We start from the raw sequence: 20,649 nt of genomic DNA on the forward strand, positions 1-20,649 counted from the left end.
TTCCAACTTATATACCTTTTATTTCTTTCTTTTTTTTAAATTTTATTATTATTATACTTTAAGTTTTAGGGTACATGCACACAATGTGCAGGTTTGTTACATATGTATACATGTGCCATGTTGGTGTGCTGCACCCACTAACTCGTCATTTAGCATTAGGTATATCTCCTAATGCTATCCCTCCCCCCACACCCCACAACAGTCCCCAGAGTGTGATGTTCCCCTTCCTGTGTCCTTGTATTCTCATTGTTCAGTTCCCACCTATGAGTGAGAACATGCGGTGTTTGGTTTTTTGTCCTTGCGATAGTTTGCTGAGAATGTATTTATTTCTTTTTTTTTTTGGACTAATTGCTTTGGCCAGAACTTTAAATACTATGTTGAATAGAAGTGGGAAAATGGACTTCTTGTCTTGTTGCTGATATTATGGGAAAAGCTTTCAGTCTTTCACCATTGAATATGTTGTTAGCTGTGGGCTTTTCATGTATGTCCTTTGTTTTGTTGAGGAGTTGAGGAGGTTTCCTTTTATTCCTAGGTTGTTGAGTGTTATTTTTTTCATGAAGGATTGTTGAATTTTTCTAAAATGCTATTTCTACATGAATTGAGATGATGATGTGTTTTTTTCTCTTAATTCTGTTAATAGGGTATAGTATATTGTTTGATTTTTGTATGTTGAACCATCCTTACATTCCAGGCATAAGTCCCTCTTGGTCCTTGATATGGTTTGGCTCTGTGTCCTCACCCAAATCTCATCTCGAATTGTAATCTCCACGTGTGGAGGAAGGGACCTGTAATCCTCACCTGTTGAGGAAGGGAAGGGATTGGATTATGGGGGTGGTTTCCCCCATGTGGTTCTCATAATAGTGGATGAATTCTCACAAGATCTAATGGTTTTATAAATGATAGTTTTTCCTGCATGCTTTCTCTCACCTGCTGCCATGTAAGATGTGCCTGCCTCTCCTACTGCCATGACTGAAAGTTTCCTGAGGCCTCCCCAAGCATGCAGAACTGTGAGTCAATTAAACCTTTTTCCTTTATAAATTACCCAGTCTCAGGTAGTATATTTATAGCAGTGTGTGAATGGACTAATACAGTAAATTGGTACCATAGAGAGTGGGGCAGTGCTATAAAGATACTTGAAAATGCGGAGGCAACTTTGGAACTGGCTAATAGGCATAGGTTGGAACAGTTTGGAGGGCTTAGAAGACAACAGAAAGATGTAGGAAAGTTTGGAACTTCCTAGAGACCTGTTGAATGGTGTTGACCAAAATGCTGATACTGATATGGACAATGAAGTCCAGGCTGAAGTGGTCTCAGATGGAGATGAGAAAATTTTTGGGAGCCGGAGCAAAGATTGATCTTGCTATGCTTTAGCAAAGAGACTGGCAGCATTTTGCCCTTGCCCTAGAGATCTGTAGAACTTTGAACTTTAGAGATGTGATCTGAAATTGGAATTTATGTTTAAAAGGGAAGTAGAGCATAAAAGTTTGGAAAATTTGCAGCCTGATGATGCAATAGAAAAGAAAAACCCATTTTCTCGGAAGAAATTCAAGCTGGCTGAGGGAATTTGCATAAGTAAGGAGGAGCCAAATGGTAATCACCAAAACAATTGGGAAAATATCTCCAGGGTATGTAAGAGATCTTGGTATCAGCCCCTCCCATCACAGGCCTGGAGGCCTAGGAGGGAAAAATGGGCTGGGCTCAGGGCACCCCTGCTCTGTGCAGCCTCAGAACTTGGTGCCCTGTGTCCTAGCTACTTCAACTCCAGCTGTGGCTAAAAGGGGCCAAGGTACAGCTCAGGCTGTTGCTTCAGAGGATGCAAGCCCCAAGCCTTGGTGGCTTCCACATGGTGTTGGGCCTGTGGGTGCACAGAAGTCAAGAACTGCAGTTTGGGAACCTCTGCCTAGATTTCAGAAGATGTATGGAAATGCCTGGATGTCTAAGCAAAAGTCTGCTGGAGGGGTGGAACCCTCATGGATAACCTCTGCTAGGGCAGTGTGGAAGGGAAATGTGGGATTGGAGCCCACAGAGTCCCCACTGGGGTACTGCCTTATGGAGCTGTGAGGAGAGGGCCACCATCCTCCAGACCCCAGAATGGTAGATCCACTGACTCCTTGCACTGTGCACCTGGAAAAGTCACAGACACTCAACAACAAGCCTGTGAAAGCAGCTGGGAGTGGGGCTGTACTCTGCAAAGCCACAGGGTCAGAACTGCCCAGGGCCGTTGGAGCCCACCTCTTGCATCAGCATAATCCAGGTGTGAGACATTAAGTCAAAGGAGATCGTTTTGGAGCTTTAAGATTTAATGACTGCCCTGCTGGATTTCGGACTTGGATGGGGCGTGTAGCCCCTTCGTTTTGGCCAATTTCTCCCCTTTGGAACAGGAGCATTTACCCAATGCCTATACCTCCATTGTATCTAGGAAGTAACTAACTTACTTTTGATTTTAAAGGCTCATTGACAGAAGGGTCTTGCCTTGTCTCAAATGAGACTTTGGACTGTGGACTTCTGAGTTAATGCCTAAATGAGTTAAGACTTTGGGGGACTGTTGTGAAGACATGATTGTGTTTTGAAGTGTGAAAAGTCATGAGATTTAGGAGGGGTTGGGATGGAATGATATGGTTTGGCTCTGTGTCCCCACCCAAATCTCATCTCAAATTGTAATCCCCACGTGTTGAGGGAGGGACCTGTAATCCCCACCTGTTGAGGGAGGGAAGTGATTGGATTATGGGGGTGGTTCCCCCGTGCTGTTCTCATAATAGTGAGTGAATTCTCATAAGATCTGATGGTTTTATAAATGGTGGTTTTTCCTGCACTCTCTCTCTCACCTGCTGCCATGTGAGATGTGCTTGCTTCCCCTACCACCATGATTGTAAGTTTCCTAAGGCCTCCTCAGCCATGCAGAGCTGTGAGTCAATTAAACCTCTTTCCTTTATAAATTACCCAGTTTCAGGTAGTATCTTTATAGCAGTGTGAGAACGGACTAATGCAGCCATGGAGTATAATTTTTCAAATATGCTGCTGAATTTGGTTTGCTAGTATTTTCTTGAGAATTTTGCATAAGTATTCATAATAGATATTGGTTTATGGTTGTTAGTTTTTTCTTATAGTACCTTTGACTTTGGTACCAAGCTAATAGGAAGTAGCCCCTCTTCTTTCATTATTTTTTAAAGAGCTTGAAAAGGATTCCTGTTAATTCTCCTTTAAATGTTTAGTAAAATTTACTAGTGAAACGATCTGGTCCAGTGTTTTTCTTTGTTGGGAGGTTTTTTGATTACTGATTTGATATCCTCACTAGTTATAGGTGCATTCAGATTTTCTATTACCTAATTATTCAGTTTTGGTAAATTGTATATTTCTAGGAATGCATCCATTTCATCTAGGTTATCCAGTTTTTTGGCATGCTGTTGTTCATAGTACTCATACTCTTTTTTTGTTTCTATAAAGTGGTAATAATATTTCTGCTTTCATTTCTGATTTTATTAATTTGAGTTCTCCGTCATTTAAAGTCAATCTAGCTAAAGGTTTGTCATTAAAAAATATTTTCAAGTGCTGACTTTTGATCTTACTGATTTTCCTTGTTGTTTTCTACTCCATATTTATCTCCATTCTAGTGTTTATTATCTTCTTTCTGCTGGCTCTAGGCCTAGTTTGTTATTCTCTTTCTGATTCCTTAAGATGTATAGTTTAGTTGTTGATTTGAATTTTTCTTTTTCTTTCTTTTTTTCTTTTTTGAGATGGAGTCTTGCTCTGTCGCCCAGGCTAAAGTGCAATGGCACGATCTCAGCTCACTACAACCTCCATCTCCTGGGTTTAAGCCATTCTCCTGCCTCAGCCTCCTAAGTTGCTGGGACTACAGGCATGGGCATGCGCCACCACACCAGGCTAATTTTTGTATTTTTAGTAGAGATGGGGTTTCACCATGTTGGCCAGGCTGGTCTCAAACTCCTGACCTCAAGTGATCTGCCTACCTTGGCCCCCCAAAGTGCTGGGATTACAGGCGTAAGTCACCACGCCCAGCCTGAAATTTTGTTATCTTTTAAGTCTAATGCTTATTATCTCCTTATTGCCTTCAATTTCACTGAATTCTGCTCTTTTATGATTTCTTTGTTCTGCTCAATTTGGATTTAATATCCTCTTCTTGTTTTAGTTTTTAAAGGTGGCATGCTAGATAATTAATGTTATTGATACTTCTTTTTTCTGATATATCTATTCAATTCTATAAATTTACTGTTAAGCACTGCTTTATTTGCATGCCGTAAATTTTAATGTTATATTTTCATTTTGATTTATTTTAAACTATTTTAAAAATTTTCTCTTGGTAGTTCTTCTTTGATTTATTTGTTATTCAGAAATGTGTTGTTTAATTTTCAAATATTTTGGATTTGACAGCTACATTTCTATTATTTTCTTGTTTAATTCCATTATGGTCCAAGAACATACACTGACTAATTTGCTCTTTTAAGTTTGTTAAGGTATTTTTTGTGGCTCACAATATGGTCCATCTTGGTGTCTGTTCCATGTGATCTTTAGAAGAATGTATATTCTGGTTTTAGATGAAATATTCTACAGATGTCAATTAGAACCAGTTAATTGTTGGTGCTATTCAGTACAACTGTGTCCTTACTGCTTTTCTGCCTAGTGGATCTTTCAATTACTGAGAGTGTTGAAATCTCTAATTATCATAGTGGATTTGCCTGCTTTTTTTTTTGCAATGCTATCACATTTTGCCTCCCATATTTTGATACTCTGTCTTTAGGAACATATATAGTAAGAGCTGTCATGTCTTCTTTGACATTTGACCCATTCATTATTGTTGAAGTATGCTTTTTTCTTTTGATTCTTTTGATTAGTGTTTGCATCTTATGTCTTAGTCTCCTTTACTTTCAAGCTATCTGTGTCTTTATATATATATAGTGGATTGTTATTGACAACATATAGTTGGGTCTTGATTTTTTTCATTCACCCCTAAAGTCTGTCTTTTAATAGGAGTATTCGGACAATTTGTATTTAAAGTGATTATTGACATATTTGGATAAATGTTTAACACATTTGTAACTATTTTATGTTTGTTGCCATGTTCTTAGTGTTGTATTTTGTAATCCACTTTGTTTCCGTTTTCTCTGGTTTTAATTGAGCATTTAAAAAATTATTCCATTTATTTTGTTCTCTTAGTGCATTAATTATACAAGCTGAGTATCCCTGTTTTGAAAATTTGAACTCTAAAATGCTCCAAACTCTGAAACTTTTTGAGCACCAATGGGACTTTAAAAGAAAATACTCATTGGATTTCGGATCTCAAATTTTTTGTATTAGGGATGCTGAACTGATATAATAAGTATAATGCAGATATTCCAAAATCTGAAAGGAAAAAAAAAAGCTGGAATCTTAAACTTTTCTGGCCCCAAGCATTTCGGAGAAGTATTTCTTTTTACAATTTTCTTAGTGATTGCTCTAGGTTTGTCATATACATTAGCAACTACTCTAAATTCAGTTTCACATAACACTATACTGATTCATGGGTAGTTCACATACCTCATGACAAGGTGTTACCAATTCTTCTCTCTCATCCTTTCTAACATTGTTATCATTATTTCAAATATCAATAAGCTGTAATCACTGAATACATTGTTTCTATTGTTATTTTGAACAAATTATTGTCTATTAGATCAATTAGAAATAAGAAAAATATGGTTGACTGTTGAACAACACAGGTTTGAACTGCACAGGTCCACTTATATGCAGATTTTCTTCTGCCTCTGCCACCCCAAGACAGCAAGACCAGTCCCTCTTCTTCCTCCTCCTTGGCCTACTCAATGCGTAGATGATAAGGATGAAGAACTTCATGATGGTCCACCTCCACTTAGCGAATAGTAAATATACTTTGTCTTCCTTATGATTTTCTTAATAGCATTTTCTTTTCTCTAGCTTACTTTGTTGTAAGAATATAATATATAATACATCTAAGATACAAATATGTGTTAATAAGCTGTTTATCAGTAAGATTTCTGATCAACAGTAAGCTATTAATAGTTCGGGAAGTCAAAAATTATATATGGATTTTTGACTGTGCAGTGGGGTCAGCACCCCAACCCCTGTGTTGTTCAAGGGTCAACTGTAAAATATTTGTAAATTTCATTTATCCCTTCTTCAACAATCTTTTTTTCCTATGTAGATCTGACTTTCTTACCTGTATAATTTTCCTTCTCTCTGAACTACTTTTAACATTTCTGGCAAGAGAGGTCTACTGGCAATAAATTCTCTTAATTTTTTAAAGCACTTCTAGGAGACTGCCAGGAAACAAATCCAGCAAGCTTATTGTTTTATTTATGAAAACAAATCCTCATTTGAATGTCCCAAATCAAATGGTCTTTAAATACAAAGAGTCACAACCAGAGTTAAAAATTTTTACATAGAACTTATTGAAGTAGTTAATCATGGAAGTTAATCATAATTATGTTTTCAGATAAAGTGGGTGGCTCTTAAAAGTGACTTTGAGTTGGGTAGAATTATTGCTGAGGAAGCTTTATGCTTTCTGTCTACGAATGTGGCATGTAAGCTCGATGTTCTTCAGCATGATAGTCACTCAGAGTGGATGGCGCACAGATTGATGTTCTCAAAGAGCCCCACCAGGTAGGCCTCTCACACTTCCTGCAGCTGCTGAGCTTTGGAAGTGCAGGTTGGTCTTGAAGTTCTGTGTGATCTTGTGCACCAGATCATGGAATGGCAGCTTGCGGATCAGCAGATCAGTTGATTTCTGGTAGCAGCGGATCTTAGGCAGGGCCACTGTGCCAAGCTGGTAGCTGGTAGGGCTTATTTATGCTTCTGGTGCTGGAGCACTCTTGCGGGCTACCTTGGTGGCCAGATGTTTTTTTGTTTGTTTGTTTTATAATTTTTACATAACATTTTAATGTTTTATAATTTTTTATATAACATTTTAATGTCTTATAAAAACAAAATTATATAACATTTTTCTAGGTGAACTTATTCTCGGTGTTCCTGGGATGTCTATAGACAATGTTACAGTAACTTTTGACTACAGATCATTTTTTTTCAAATGATATAATATTGATAAAGTAATTGTAGGGCTCCCAAAATAAAATGAGTTGGTTTTGAGCCTATGGATGAGAAATCTGCTGGGGAAATGGTCAAATTTTATGTATGTTTTTTTTTTTTTATTATACTTTAAGTTTTAGGGTACATGTGCACATTGTGCAGGTTAGTTACATATGTATACATGTGCCATGCTGGTGCGCTGCACCCACTAACTCGTCATCTAGCATTAGGTATATCTCCCAACGCTATCCCTCCCCCCTCCCCCCACCCCACCACAGTCCCCAGAGTGTGATATTCCCCTTCCTGTGCTCATGGGTAGGAAGAATCAATATCGTGAAAATGGCCATACTGCCCAAGGTAATTTACAGATTCAATGCCATCCCCATCAAGCTACCAATGACTTTCTTCACAGAATTGGAAAAAACTACTTTAAAGTTCATATGGAACCAAAAAAGAGCCCGCATCGCCAAGTCAATCCTAAGCCAAAAGAACAAAGCTGGAGGCATCACACTACCTGACTTCAAACTATACTACAAGGCTACAGTAACCAAAACAGCATGGTACTGGTACCAAAACAGAGATATAGATCAATGGAACAGAACAGAGCCCTCAGAAATAACGCCGCATACCTACAACTATCTGATCTTTGACAAACCTGAGAAAAACAAGCAATGCGGAAAGGATTCCCTATTTAATAAATGGTGCTGGGAAAACTGGCTAGCCATATGTAGAAAGCTGAAACTGGATCCCTTCCTTTCACCTTATACAAGAATCAATTCAAGATGGATTAAAGATTTAAACGTTAGACCTAAAACCATAAAAACCCTAGAAGAAAACCTAGGCATTACCATTCAGGACATAGGCATGGGCAAGGACTTCATGTCCAAAACACCAAAAGCAATGGCAACAAAAGACAAAATTGACAAATGGGATCTAATTAAACTAAAGAGCTTCTGCACAGCAAAAGAAACTACCATCAGAGTGAACAGGCAACCCACAAAATGGGAGAAAATTTTCGCAACCTACTCATCTGACAAAGGGCTAATATCCAGAATCTACAATGAACTCAAACAAATTTACAAGAAAAAAACAACCCCATCAAAAAGTGGGCGAAGGACATGAACAGACACTTCTCAAAAGAAGACATTTATGCAGCCAAAAAACACATGAAAAAATGCTCATCATCACTAGCCATCAGAGAAATGCAAATCAAAACCACAATGAGATACCATCTCACACCAGTTAGAATGGCAATCATTAAAAAGTCAGGAAACAACAGGTGCTGGAGAGGATGTGGAGGAATAGGAACACTTTTACACTGTTGGTGGGACTGTAAACTAGTTCAACCATTGTGGAAGTCAGTGTGGCGATTCCTCAGGGATCTAGAACTAGAAATACTATTTGACCCAGCCATCCCATTACTGGGTATATACCCAAATGACTATAAATCATGCTGCTATAAAGACACATGCACACGTATGTTTATTGCGGCATTATTCACAATAGCAAAGACTTGGAACCAACCCAAATGTCCAATAATGATAGACTGGATTAAGAAAATGTGGCACATATATACCATGGAATACTATGCAGCCATAAAAAATGATGAGTTCATGTCCTTTGTAGGGACATGGATGAAATTGGAAATCATCATTCTCAGTAAACTATCGCAAGAACAAAAAACCAAACACCGCATATTCTCACTCATAGGTGGGAATTGAACAATGAGATCACATGGTGGCCAGATGTTGACATGGCAGTTTACCGCCAGTAGACTTGTGTGTAGTCTGCTTGATGTGGGCCATTTCAGATTAACCAAAGAAAAAACACAGATTTGGTCTCAAATTATGTTTGTCTGAAAGTCTTTATCTTCTACACTTTAGAAGGATTATTTTGTTGTATCAGTATTTCAGATTGGTGTGTTTTTTCACTATAACATTTTAGATATTCCACTCCACTCTCTTCCTGATGGCATGGTTTCTGAAGATAAGTTCAACCTAATTCTTAGCCTTGCTCTTCTGTAAGTAAGGCATTTTTTTTTCTTTTGGCTTCTATGAAGATTTTATCTTAATCTATGAAGATTTTATCAAAATCTATGAAGATTTTGTCTTTCATTTTCTGCAGCTTGAGTATAATATGTCTATGTGTAAATTTTTTTGGTTAAATTCTGCTTAGTGTTCTCTGAGCTTCTTGGATTTGTGGTTTGGCATCTGCTATGGTTTGAATGTCCCCTCCAAAATTCATGTTGAAATTTTATTGCAAAAGTAATACTGTTGGGAGTTGGGACCTTTAAGAGGTATTTAGATTGTGAGGTCTTCACCATCATGAGTGGATTAATGCCATTATGGAGGGCGTGGGTTAGTTATTCCAGGAGTTAGGCCCTCTTTTTTTCTTTGTCTCACATGCTGACTTGCCCTTCCATAATGTTATGATGCAGCAAGAAGACCTTCACCAGATTCAGCCTTTTGATCCTGGACTTCTCAGCCTCCAGAACCATGAACCAAATAAATTCCTTTTCTTTACAAATTACCCAGTGTGTGATAGTCTTTTATAGAAGCAGAAAACAGACCAAGACAGCATCTGTCATTCAGTTTGCAAAAGTTTCAGCCATTATTACTTCAAATGGTTGTTTCTTTCTTTCTTCCCCTTCTGGTATCACCATTATCTGTGTGTTACAACTTTTGTAATTGTTCCATAATTCTTGGATATTCTTTTCTGTGTTTTTCCTTTTGGTTTATCTATTTATTTTATTTATTCCTTCCTTTTTATTCTTGTCAGTTTGAGGACTTTCTATTGATATAGTTCCAAGCTCACCGATTCTTCCCTTGACTGTCCAATCCACTGATGAAGGAATCCTTTAGAGGTATTCTTCATTTCAGTTACAGTGCTTTAAATTTCTAGCATTTCCTTTTGAGTATTTCATATAATTTTCTTTTCTTTGTTTTTTGTCTAACTTTTATTTTAGGTTCAGTGGTACATGTACAGGTTTATTATATGGGTTTATTATATAGGTTTATTATATAGGTGTATTATCTGTACACTTGCACCACAGGGGTTTGGTGTACAGATAATTTTGTCACCCATACACTAAGCATAGAACCGAATAGGTATTTTTTTTAAATTATCTCCCCACTCCTACCTTCAACCCTCAAGTAGGGCCCAGTATCTGTTGTTCCCTGCTTTGTGTTTATGTATTCTTGTCATTTAGCTCCCACTTATAAGTTAGAACATGTGATATTTGATTTTCTGTTCCTGCATTAGTTTGCTAAGGATAATAGTCTCCAGCTCCATCAATTTGCTGCAAAGGACACAATCTCATTCATTCTTATGGCTGCGTAGTATTCCCTGATATATATTTACCACATTTTCTTTATCCAGTATACCATTGATGGGCGTTTAGATTGACTCCATGTCTTTGCTTATTGTGAATAGTGCTGCAGCGAATAAATGCGTGCATGTGTCTTTATGGTAGAACAATTTATATTCCTTTGGGTATATACTCAGTAATGGGATTGTTGGGTCGAATGGTCATTCTGTTTTTAGTTCTTTGAGGAATCACCACAGTGCTTTCCACAATGGCTGAACTGATTTACACTCCCACCAGCAGTGTGTAAGTGTTCCCTTTTCTGTGCAACCTTGCCAGCATGTTATATTTTGATTTTTAAATAATAGCCATTCTGACTGCTGTGAGATGGTATCTCATTGTGGTTTTGATTTGCATTTCTCTAATGATTTATGATGTTGAGCATTTTTTCATGTGCTTGTTGGCCACATGTATGGCTTCTTTTGAAAAGTGTCTGTTAATTTCCTTCACCCACTTTTTAATGGGGTTGTTTGCTTTTTGCTTGTAAATTTGTTTAAGTTCCTTATAGATGCTGGATATTAGACCATTGTCAATTGCATAGTTTGCTGATATTTTCTCCCATTTTATAGGTTGTCTGTTTACTCTGCTGATAGTTTCTTTTGCTTGCAGAAGCTCTTTAGTTAACTTAGTTCTCTTTTATCAATTTTTGCTTTTGTTGCAATTGCTTTTGGCATCTTTGTCATGAAATCTTTGCCCGTTTCTGTGTCCAGAATGGTATTTCCTAGGTTATCTTGCAGGATTTTTATAGTTTTAGGTCTTACATTTAAGTCTTCAATCCACCTTGAGTTGATTTTTGTATATGATGTAAGGAAGGGATCCATTTTCAACTTTCTGCATGTGGCTAGCCAGTTATCCTAGCACCATTTATTGAATAGGAAATCCTTTTTCCATTGCATGTTTTTGTCAGTTTTGTTGAAGATCAGATAATTGTAGGTGTGTGGCATTATTTCTGGGCTCTCTGTTCTATTTCATTGGTCTTTCTGTTTTTGTACCAGTACCATGCTGTTTTGGTTATCGTAGCCCTGTTGTATAGTTTGAAGTTGGGTAATGTGATGCCTTCAGCCTTATTCTTTTTTCTTAGGATTGCCTTTGCTATTCAGGCTCTTTTTTGGTTCCATATGAATTTTAAAATAGTTTTTGTCTAAAATCTCAATGGTAGTTAAATAGTAATAGCATTGAATCTGTAAATTGCTTTGGGCCTTATGGCTATTTTAACAATATTGACTCTATGAGCATGGAGTATTTTACCATTTGTGTCCTCTCTGATATCTTTGAGTAGTGTTTTGTAATTCTCATTGTAGAGATCTTTCACCTCCCTGGTTAGCTGTATTCCTAGGTATTTTATTCTTTTTGTGGTCATTGTGAGTGGGATTACATTCCTGGTTTGGCTCTCAGCTTGGATGTTGTTGGTACACAGGAATGCTATTGGTTTTCCTATGTTGATTTTGTATTCTGAAACTGCTAAAGTTGTTTATCAGCTCAAGGAGCTTTTGGTCATAGATGATAAGGTTTTCTAGATACAGAATTATGTTGTCTGCAAACAGGGGTAGTTTGACTTCCTCTCGTCCTATTTGGATGCCTTTTATTTCTTTTTCTTGTCTGATTGCTTTGGCCAGAACTTCCAATACTATATTGAACAAGAGTGTTGAGAGAGGGCATCCTTGCCTTGTGCCAGTTTTCAAGGGGAATGCTTTCAGCTTTTGCCCATTCCCTGTGATGTTGGCTGTGGGTTTGTCATAGATGACTCTTATCATTTTGCAGTATGGTTCTTCAATGCCTAGTTTTTTGAAGGTTTCTAACATGAAGGGGTGCTGAATTTTATCAAAAGCCTTTTCTGCATCTATTGAAAAAATCATGTGGTTTTTGTCTTTAGTTTTGTCTATGTGATGAATTGCATTTATTGATTAGCATATGTTGAACCAACCTTGCATCCCAGGAATAAAGCCTACTTGATTATGATGGATTAGGTTTTTTATGGGCTGATGTTTGCTAGTATTTTGTTGAGGATTTTTGCAGCTGTGTTCATCAGGGATATTGACCTGAAGTTTTCTCTTTTTTGTTTTGTCTCTGCCACTTTTTTGTATCAGGATGACGCTGGTCTGATAGAATGAGTTGGGGAGGAGTCCCTCCTTCTCAATTGTTTCGGAATAGTTTCAGTAGGAATGATACCAGCTCTTTGTACATCTGATAGTATTTGGCTGTGAATCAGTCTGGTCCTAGGCTTTTGTTGGTTGGTAGGCTATTTATTACTGATTCAATTTCAGAGCTCATCATTGGTCTGTTCAGGGATTCAGTTTCTTCCTGGTTCAGTCCTGCAAAAATGTATGTGTTCAAGAATTTATCCATTTCCTCTGGATTTTCTAGTTTTTGTGCATAGAGGTATTCATTATAGTCTCTGATGGTTATTTGTATTTCTTTGGGGTTAGTGGTAACATGTCCTTTGTCATTTCTAATTGTTTGGATCATCTCTTTTTTCTTCTTTATTAGTCTAGCTAGCAGTCTATCTGTCTTACTGATTTTTTGAAAGAAGCAGCTCCTGGATTTGTTGATTATTTTTTATGACTTTTCATGTCTCAGTCTGCTTCAGTTCACCTCTGATTCGGCTATTCCTTATCTTCTACTAGTTTTGTGGTTGGTTTGCTCTTGCTTCTCTATTTCTTCTAGTTATGATCTTAGGTTGTTAATTTGAGATTTTCCTAATTTTTTGATGTGGGCATTTTATGCTATAAATTTCCCTCTTAACACTGCCTTAGCTGTGTCTCAAAGATTATGGTGTGTTGTATCATTGTTCTCATTAGTTTCAAGGAACTTCTTTACCCAGAAGTCATTATTTACCGAAAAGTCATTCAGAAGCAGGTGGTTTAATATCCACATAAATGAATGATTTTGAGCAATTTTCTTTGTATTGAAGACTATTTTAATTATGCTGTGGTCTGTAAGTATGGTTGATATGATTTCAGGTTTTTTGAATTTGCTAAGGATTGTTTTATATTCAATTGTGTGGTCAATTTTAAAGCATTTGGCATGTGGCAATAAGAAGAATGTATATTCTGCTGTTTTTGGATGGAAAGTTCTGCAGATGTCTATTAGGTCCATTTGGTCAAGTGCTAAGTTCAGGTCCTGAATACCTTTGTTAATTTTCTGCCTTGATGATCTGATACTGTCAGTAGGGTATTGAAGTCTCCCACTATTATTGTGTGGGAATCTAAGTCTCTTTGTAGGTCTCTAAGAACTGTTTTAATGAATCTGGGTGCTCCTGTGTTGAGTGCATATATTTAGGATAGTTAGGTCTTCATGTTGAATTGGACCCTTTACCATTATGGGTTCCAAAAAAGACTTTATCTTTTTTGTTTTTGTTGATTTAATGTCTGTTTTGTCTGAAATTAGGATTGTAACCCCTGCTTTTTTCTGTTCTCCATTTGCTTGGTAGATTTTTTTCCATTCCTTTATTTTGAGCTTATGGGTGTCATTACATGTGAGATGGGTCTTTTGAAGTCAGCATACCATTGGGTCTTGCTTCTTTATCCAGCTTGCCAATCTGTGCCTTTTAATTGAGGGCATTTAGCCTGTTTACATTCAAGTTTAGTATTGATATGTGTGGATTTGATCCTGTCATCATGATGTTAGCTGGTTATTATGCAGACTTGTTTGTGTGATTGCTTTATAGTGTCACTGGTCTGTGTACTTAAAAGTATTTTTGCAGTGGCTGGTAACGGCCTTTCTTTTTCATAGTTAGTGCTTTATTCAGGAGCTCTTGTAAGGCAGGTCTGGTGGTAACGAATTCCCTCAGCCCTTACTTGTCTGAAAAGGATCTTATTTCTCCTTCACCTAGTAAGCTTAATTTGGCCAGATATAAAATTCTGGGTTGGAATTTCTTTTCTTTGAGAATGTTGAATATAGTCCCCAATCTCTTCTGGTGTGAAGGGTTTCTGTCGAGAGTTCCACTCTTAGCCTGATGTGGTTCCCTTTTTAGGTGACCTGCTCTTTCTCACTAGCTGCCTTTAACATTTTTTCTTTCATTTCGATCTTGGAAAATCTGATGATTATCTGTCTCAGGGATGATCTTCTTGTGTAGAATCTTTCAAGGGTTCTCTGCATTTCCTGAATTTGAATATTGGTCTCTCTAGCGAGTTTGGGGAAGTTTTCATGGATGATATGCTGAAATATGTTTTCCAAGTTGCTTGCTTTCTCCCCATCTCTTTCAGGGATGTCAGTGAGTCATAGATTTGGTCTCTTTACATAGTCTTGTATTTCTTGTAAATTTTGTGTTTTCCTTTCAATTCTTTTGTCTTTATTTTTGTTTGACTGTCTTATTTCAGGGAGCCAGTCTTCAAGCTCTGAGATTCTTTCCTCACCTTGTTCTATTCTGCTGTTAATATTTGTGATTTGATTGCATTATGAAATTCTTGTAGTGTGTTTCTCAGCTCTTATCAGGTCAGTTTGGTTCTTTTTTATACTGACTATTTTGTCTATAAGCACCTGTATATCCTTTCTTGTGATGCTTAGCTTCCTTGGATTGGGTTTCAGTGTTATCCTAAATCTTGATGTTCTTCATTCCTATTCATATTCTGAATTCTATTTCTGTTTTTTCAGCTCTCTCATCTCAGTTAAGAACTCTTGCTGGAGAACTAGTGTGTGCAGTCATTTGGAGGAAAGAAGACACTTTGGCCTTTTCAGTTACCAGAGTTCTTGCACTGTTTTTTTTTTTCTCATCTGTGTGTGTGGGTGTTCCTTTAACTGTGGTGTAAATTGAGTACAGTCAGTAGACTTCTTTTCTGGATGTTTTCAGAGGGCTGTGGCTTTATGCAAGGACTTTATTTGTAACTGAATTCTTGTCTTTGGTTTCACAGGGGAGTATGTTCGCAAAGTATTTTTGGTGTTGAAGTTTTGCGGTATGATCTAGTATGTGGCACTTATGCATAATGGTCAGTAGGTAGGCTCTTGCGTAGTCATGTGGCTCCTGTGTATTTCTCTATGGTTGCAGCTGTGTCCCTCTCAATGCTCTGAAAATACTGGCTCCTCTCCCACTTGAGTGCTGGCTGCAGATCTCAACTTGGCACTCCCAAGCTGTACACTGTGGCTCTGGGGTGATCTCAGGCTTTCTGTTCGCTCCCCAGTTTGGAGACAGCAGAAGGAGGGACCTTAGCTGTGGTTGTGGCCTAGGGTCTTTCACTTGTCTCCAGGGCGCTACCCCAGAGACATGTAGAGCTGTGATCAATCAATGTGATTGGCCTGGGATGGGGAGGCTGTACTTACATGGGACCAACCTGGAGGGGCCCTACCTGGTGATGAGCAAGAGGGGTGGGTGGGACCTGTGGGAGACAGACTGGTCTCTCCTTAAAGCAACTGCATTTGCTGGAGGTGTGGATAAAGCACTCAGGGTCTTTACTCCTTCCCCAGTTTGAGGACAGTAAGAGCAGTTCCACTGCAGAGGCAGTGGCAGAGGGGCTTTCAGTTGCCCCTAAGAGTTCTACCTCCAAGAAACACAGAGCTGCTGCTACTGGGAGTGTTCAGCCAGGGGCTAGATCAGCTGCACTGCTGTCCTGAGGTAGGGGCTCTACTTGTTGGGGAGCAGGGTATCATGGGCTCACAGGGAGGAGAGACCGGCTCCTCTCCGTGTGGTGACTTTGTTGTGCTGTAAGCTTGCGTGAAGCCCTCGAGCTCTTTGTTTCTTTCCCCAACTGAGGGTAGCAGGGGCAGAAACTGCTACTGTGGCAGTGGCAGAGGGGCTGTTGGTTGCCTCCAGGAACCTCTTCCAAAGAAAACTCAGAGCCACTACCAGTGGGGTATGCTCAGCAGTGAGTAGGGCAGCTGTTCTGGAGTTGTGAGCCTGGGGCCCTGCCTGGTGAAGAGAGGGGGATGAAGACGCCTAAGGAAGAGGAACTGGACTCCCTTCCATATGGTGGCTGCAGTGTGCTGGAAGTGCCAATACAACAACTAGGCCCTTTGTTCCTTCCCCGGCCTAAGGGTAGTTAGGGCAGTACCACTGCAGCTGCAGTGGTGGAAGGGTTTTGAATTGACTCTGGGATTTCCTACTTGGAGAAATGCTGAGCCACCTCTAATTGAAGTGTTCAGGTGGGTGCAGGGTAGTTCTGCTGGAGTCCCAGGTTGGGAGGCCTTGCCCAGTGAGAAGTGGGGACAGATACCTGCATGGGGAACAATGTGGCCACTTTTCCATGGAGTAGCTGCACTGTGCTGAGGGTCTGCACCAGTGCCTAGTTACCGTGGACTCGTGAGAGCTTGAAGGTAGCAAAGGCAAGGGCTGCAAGAGAGCAAAGATGTTGGCTTGCTCCTTCTTTGAGCTCTGTCCCAGAGATCTGCAGAGCTGCCACCAGCATGAGAACCCCAGCGAGGGGGTGGCTGGAGTCCCAGGTTGGGAGGTCCTGCCCAGTGGGAAGAAACGGGATTGGAGACCCACATAGAAAACAGTCTGGCTGCTTTTTTTAGGGTGGCCACACTGTGCTGGGAGTCTGTGCCACACGGTAGTTGCCTGGGACTCTCCAGAACCTGAAGACTGCAAGATTACAAAGATGGCAGCCCACCTGTCTGGGAGGTGAGGAGTTGTTACAGGCCTAAGAGCCCTAGTAGGGGGTAACTAAAGTCCAGACCAGTGTGTCTCAGCCTGTGAGGCTTGCAGACCTTCATTGTTCAGCGCCCTGGATTCAGCACCTTTCTTGGGGTTGTATAAGTGAGGCTTACCTCCCCCCAACCTTTTTTTTTGAGACAGAGTCTTGCTCTGTCCCCCAGGCTGGAGTGTGCAGTGGCACAATCTCGGCTCACTGCAAGCTCCACCTCCTGAGTTCACGCCATTCTCCTGCCTCAGCCTCCTGAGTAGCTGGGACTACAGGCGCCCACCACCATGCCCATCTAATTTTTTGTATTTTTAGTAGAGACAGGGTTTCACCGTGTTAGCCAGGATGGTCTTGATCTCCTGACCTCGTGATCTGCCCGCCTTGGCCTCCCAAAGTGCTGGGATTACAGGCATGAGCCACCGCACCCAGCCTACCTCCCCTTTTACCAGAGCTGCAGCTGCTAATGCCAGGATGCCTGGGGATCCAAGGCTCCTTGGGACTCTGCATATATGTGAGTGTAGCTCTGTCCAGTCTCCACATAGCTCTGTGTATCAGTCCGAAGGCCCTGGTGGAGTGGGCTCACAGGGGGATCTCCTGATCCTAGAGTTCCAAAGATCCTAAGTGTGGATTCCTGAGGTTTCTCACTCACTCACCATTTCCCATGGAGGGGGAACCTCCCAGATGGACAGAGATCCTGTCTTACTCCTCTCTGTTCTTCGTGGGTCGAGTTGTTTCCTTGATGAATTCCAATATGTTCACATGCATGTTTCAGTTGAAGATGTAGTGTTTAATTGCTACTGTTTCTTCTCTTTGTGAGTGTGGCATACACTAGCTACTTCTAGTCAGCCATCTTGTCCTTCCCCCTCATTCTTCATAGGGTTTTCAAACCTCTCTGTTTATATTACTCATTTGTTCTTAAATGTTGTCCATTTTTTTTCCACTAGAGCCCTTATCATACTAGTCTGATAGTTCCAAAAATCTCTGCCATATCTGAGTCAGGTTCTGATGCTTACTTTGACTCTTGAGACTGTATTTTGCAATTTAACATGGCTTCCAATTTTTTGTTCAAAGCTAGACATGATATATTAGGCAACAGAACTCAGTAAAATAGGCCTTAAGTGTGAGGCTTTATGTTTATCTGTCTAAGAATCAGGCTATATTCAATATTTGTTGTAGCTATAGATGTCAAACTGTAAAATTTCTTCTGCTATCCCTGCTTTTTCCTATTCTGTTGTCTTTGGGTTCCCCGGAGATTACTTTTTATATAGGGTCTGATACTTAACAGTTGTTCCAGCTGTAATTCCCTGTTATTAGACATTAGCCTGATTGATGTAGTGGTAAGCAGTGGGTACAAGGGGGATATATTCTATTGTCTTATGATTAGGTCTTAGTCTTTTAGTGACCTAGTACCCCTGTGCTATGACCTTCACAAGTTTTTCTCAGTTTTTTCTTCCCACTAGGTGATACGGGAATCCTAGATGGGGCTGAATTGGTTATTTTCCTTACCCTGTATCAGGCTAATGGGTACTAGATCTGGGTATTTCCCTTCTTTACAGTCGGATAGGCATTGATAAAACCCAATTCAGTTGGGTTCTGGTAAAATAGTTTCCCTTTAGGGAAGCAGGGATTTTTAAGGAGAACAGAATACTCTGGGCATATTTCAAATGGTTACTCCCCCCTCCACACCCCTGCCCCCACCGCCAACCCCTGTCTTCTTACTAGAAACATGAGGGGATTTTATTTATTTTTATTTTTATTTTTATTATTTTTTTTACCAGTCTTTATATTGAGAACCTGTCAGGGCTCCTGGAGGCAAAACTCACAAAGATTTGGGAGCCTCTCTGAGAGGAACCTCCAGAGGTTTTAACTGTAAAGCTAGTCCACATTGAGCCTTCCACTACTGGGTCTAGCAGTGGGCTTCTGCTCCTGAGATTCTGATGTCAGTAAGCTGTGGTTTTCAGTAACCACATTTTTTCTCAATTTTGGGGGCAGTGGCTTGTCCTGTGACCTCAATTCTCTGATGGATCTAAGAAGAGCTGTTAATTTTCAGTTTGTTCAGCTTTTTTCTTATACTAACAATGAGAATAATGACTTCCAATTACTTTACATTTCAGACTGGAAATCAGAAGTCTCTGTTGTATTGATTTTTTGAGTTCTCATTTATGTGACTGAACATTTCTTGTTAGAAGTAATCTTACTTATAAGTTCCTTAACCATAGTGCCATGTAGGAGCCATAATGTCATCCTTAGAAAAAACAAGTTTGAGAACAGCTTTCTTTCTTTGTATTCCTTATCAATGAAAGGTATAACAGAAGCACTGCCCAATATAATTTTAGCTCTTATATTTATGCCTTTCATATATTCAGAGTTAATTTTTATATATGGCATGAGGTAGGAGTCCAAGTTCATTCTTTGACATGTAGCTTTCTAGTTGTTCCAGCCATATTTTTTGAAGATATTCTTTCACATTTTATGGTCTTGGCACCATTGTTGAACTTCAGTTGTCTATAGATGTGTTTATTTCTGGCCATTCAATTCCATTCCATTAATCTACATATCTGTCCTCATGTCTGTACCTCCCTGTTTTGATTATTGTAGCTTTGTAGTATGTTTTAAAATTGGGAATTGTGAGTTCTCCAACTTTTTTTTTTTCAAGATTGTTTTGGCTATTTGAAGCCCTTGCAATTCTATATGAATTTTAATATCTGCTTTTCCATTTCTGCAAAAAGGGGCTTTGTAATTTTGATAGTGATTACACTTGTCCTTAAAGTTTTAAGCAAGAACTATATAGCCTCTGTTCAGTTTGATTGTGAGGCTTTTTTAAATTTAGCAGGTTACATTGTGAATGATGTAATTTCATAGGCAAAGTCCATTTTTGCCATGTAAGGTAACATATTCGCAGATTCCAGGGATTAGAAAATTGACATGTTGTTGGGGCTGATACATTATTTAGTCTACTGTACTACTTACAGTAAAGGCAGTGGTCATAGAATCAAGCAAGTTATATATGGGTAAATAAATGTGGTAAAATAGGCTATCCATATTTTGCAGAAGCTGAAATTCCAGTGATAAACACAAGGTAGAGACTTTTAAAATTTTACTACTTTCATAGACTCTGTGTATCAGCGGTTTGCAACCACCATATGTGTTAGTTGGAAATAATTCATCATTATTAATCCTTGTGGGGAGAAATTCTGTTAATTAGATGTTTGGGAAATGCTATTATAGTTTGCTGTACAAAGAATACTAGCAGTTATCTCTTACAAAACATTGATAATAATATATTTATTTTCCCATACCTACTTAAAAATTACAAATAGCATTTTCCTAGAATAAAGGGTCTAGGAAGGACACAGGAAAAGAGGGGGCTATTGCTACTTTTCAAAAGACTCAGTAGACATTAGGGAACATATTTAAGCAGTCAGTATATTTGTAGAAAGCTTGTTGAGTTTTTTTTCTATCCATTTTGTTTCTGTATGCCAGTTTTATCACAAAATAATACTTATGAGTTCACCTTTCCTTTCTGAGCAATAAACAAGCTTAAGGTATCTAAGCCTTGAAAATTGGCCTTGGTACTATTCTCTAAATTTGAAGCAATGTCTTTATTCTTCAACAAGGTCTTACCAGCTATTGTCTTATAGCCTTAGGATTTGGGGCACA

General features: G+C 39.1%; 2 protein-coding genes across 14 annotated transcripts in view; both read left to right on the forward strand.

The window, feature by feature from the left end:
* GPRASP1 (G protein-coupled receptor associated sorting protein 1) overlaps window positions 1-20,649 on the forward strand; it is a 63,585-nt gene that overhangs the window by 14,079 nt on the left and 28,857 nt on the right. For 3 of the 13 annotated variants that reach the window (XM_063601835.1, XM_063601840.1, XM_063601837.1), the window contains one exon: window positions 16,865-16,970. The exons of 8 other annotated variants lie outside the window; for them this stretch is intronic. The gene's annotated coding sequence lies outside the window, so the exon portion shown is untranslated. Of the gene's footprint in view, window positions 1-942; window positions 1,008-16,864; window positions 16,971-20,649 lie in introns of all 13 variants that reach the window. 2 more of the 13 variants (XM_063601839.1, XM_063601842.1) reach the window with 1 other exon arrangement.
* The window catches only part of GPRASP2 (G protein-coupled receptor associated sorting protein 2), a 117,882-nt gene that overhangs the window by 8,085 nt on the left and 89,148 nt on the right, over window positions 1-20,649 (forward strand). The window lies entirely within an intron of this gene.

The sequence above is a fragment of the Pan paniscus genome, chromosome X (genome assembly GCF_029289425.2).
Source record: "Pan paniscus chromosome X, NHGRI_mPanPan1-v2.0_pri, whole genome shotgun sequence".
NCBI lineage: Eukaryota > Metazoa > Chordata > Mammalia > Primates > Hominidae > Pan > Pan paniscus.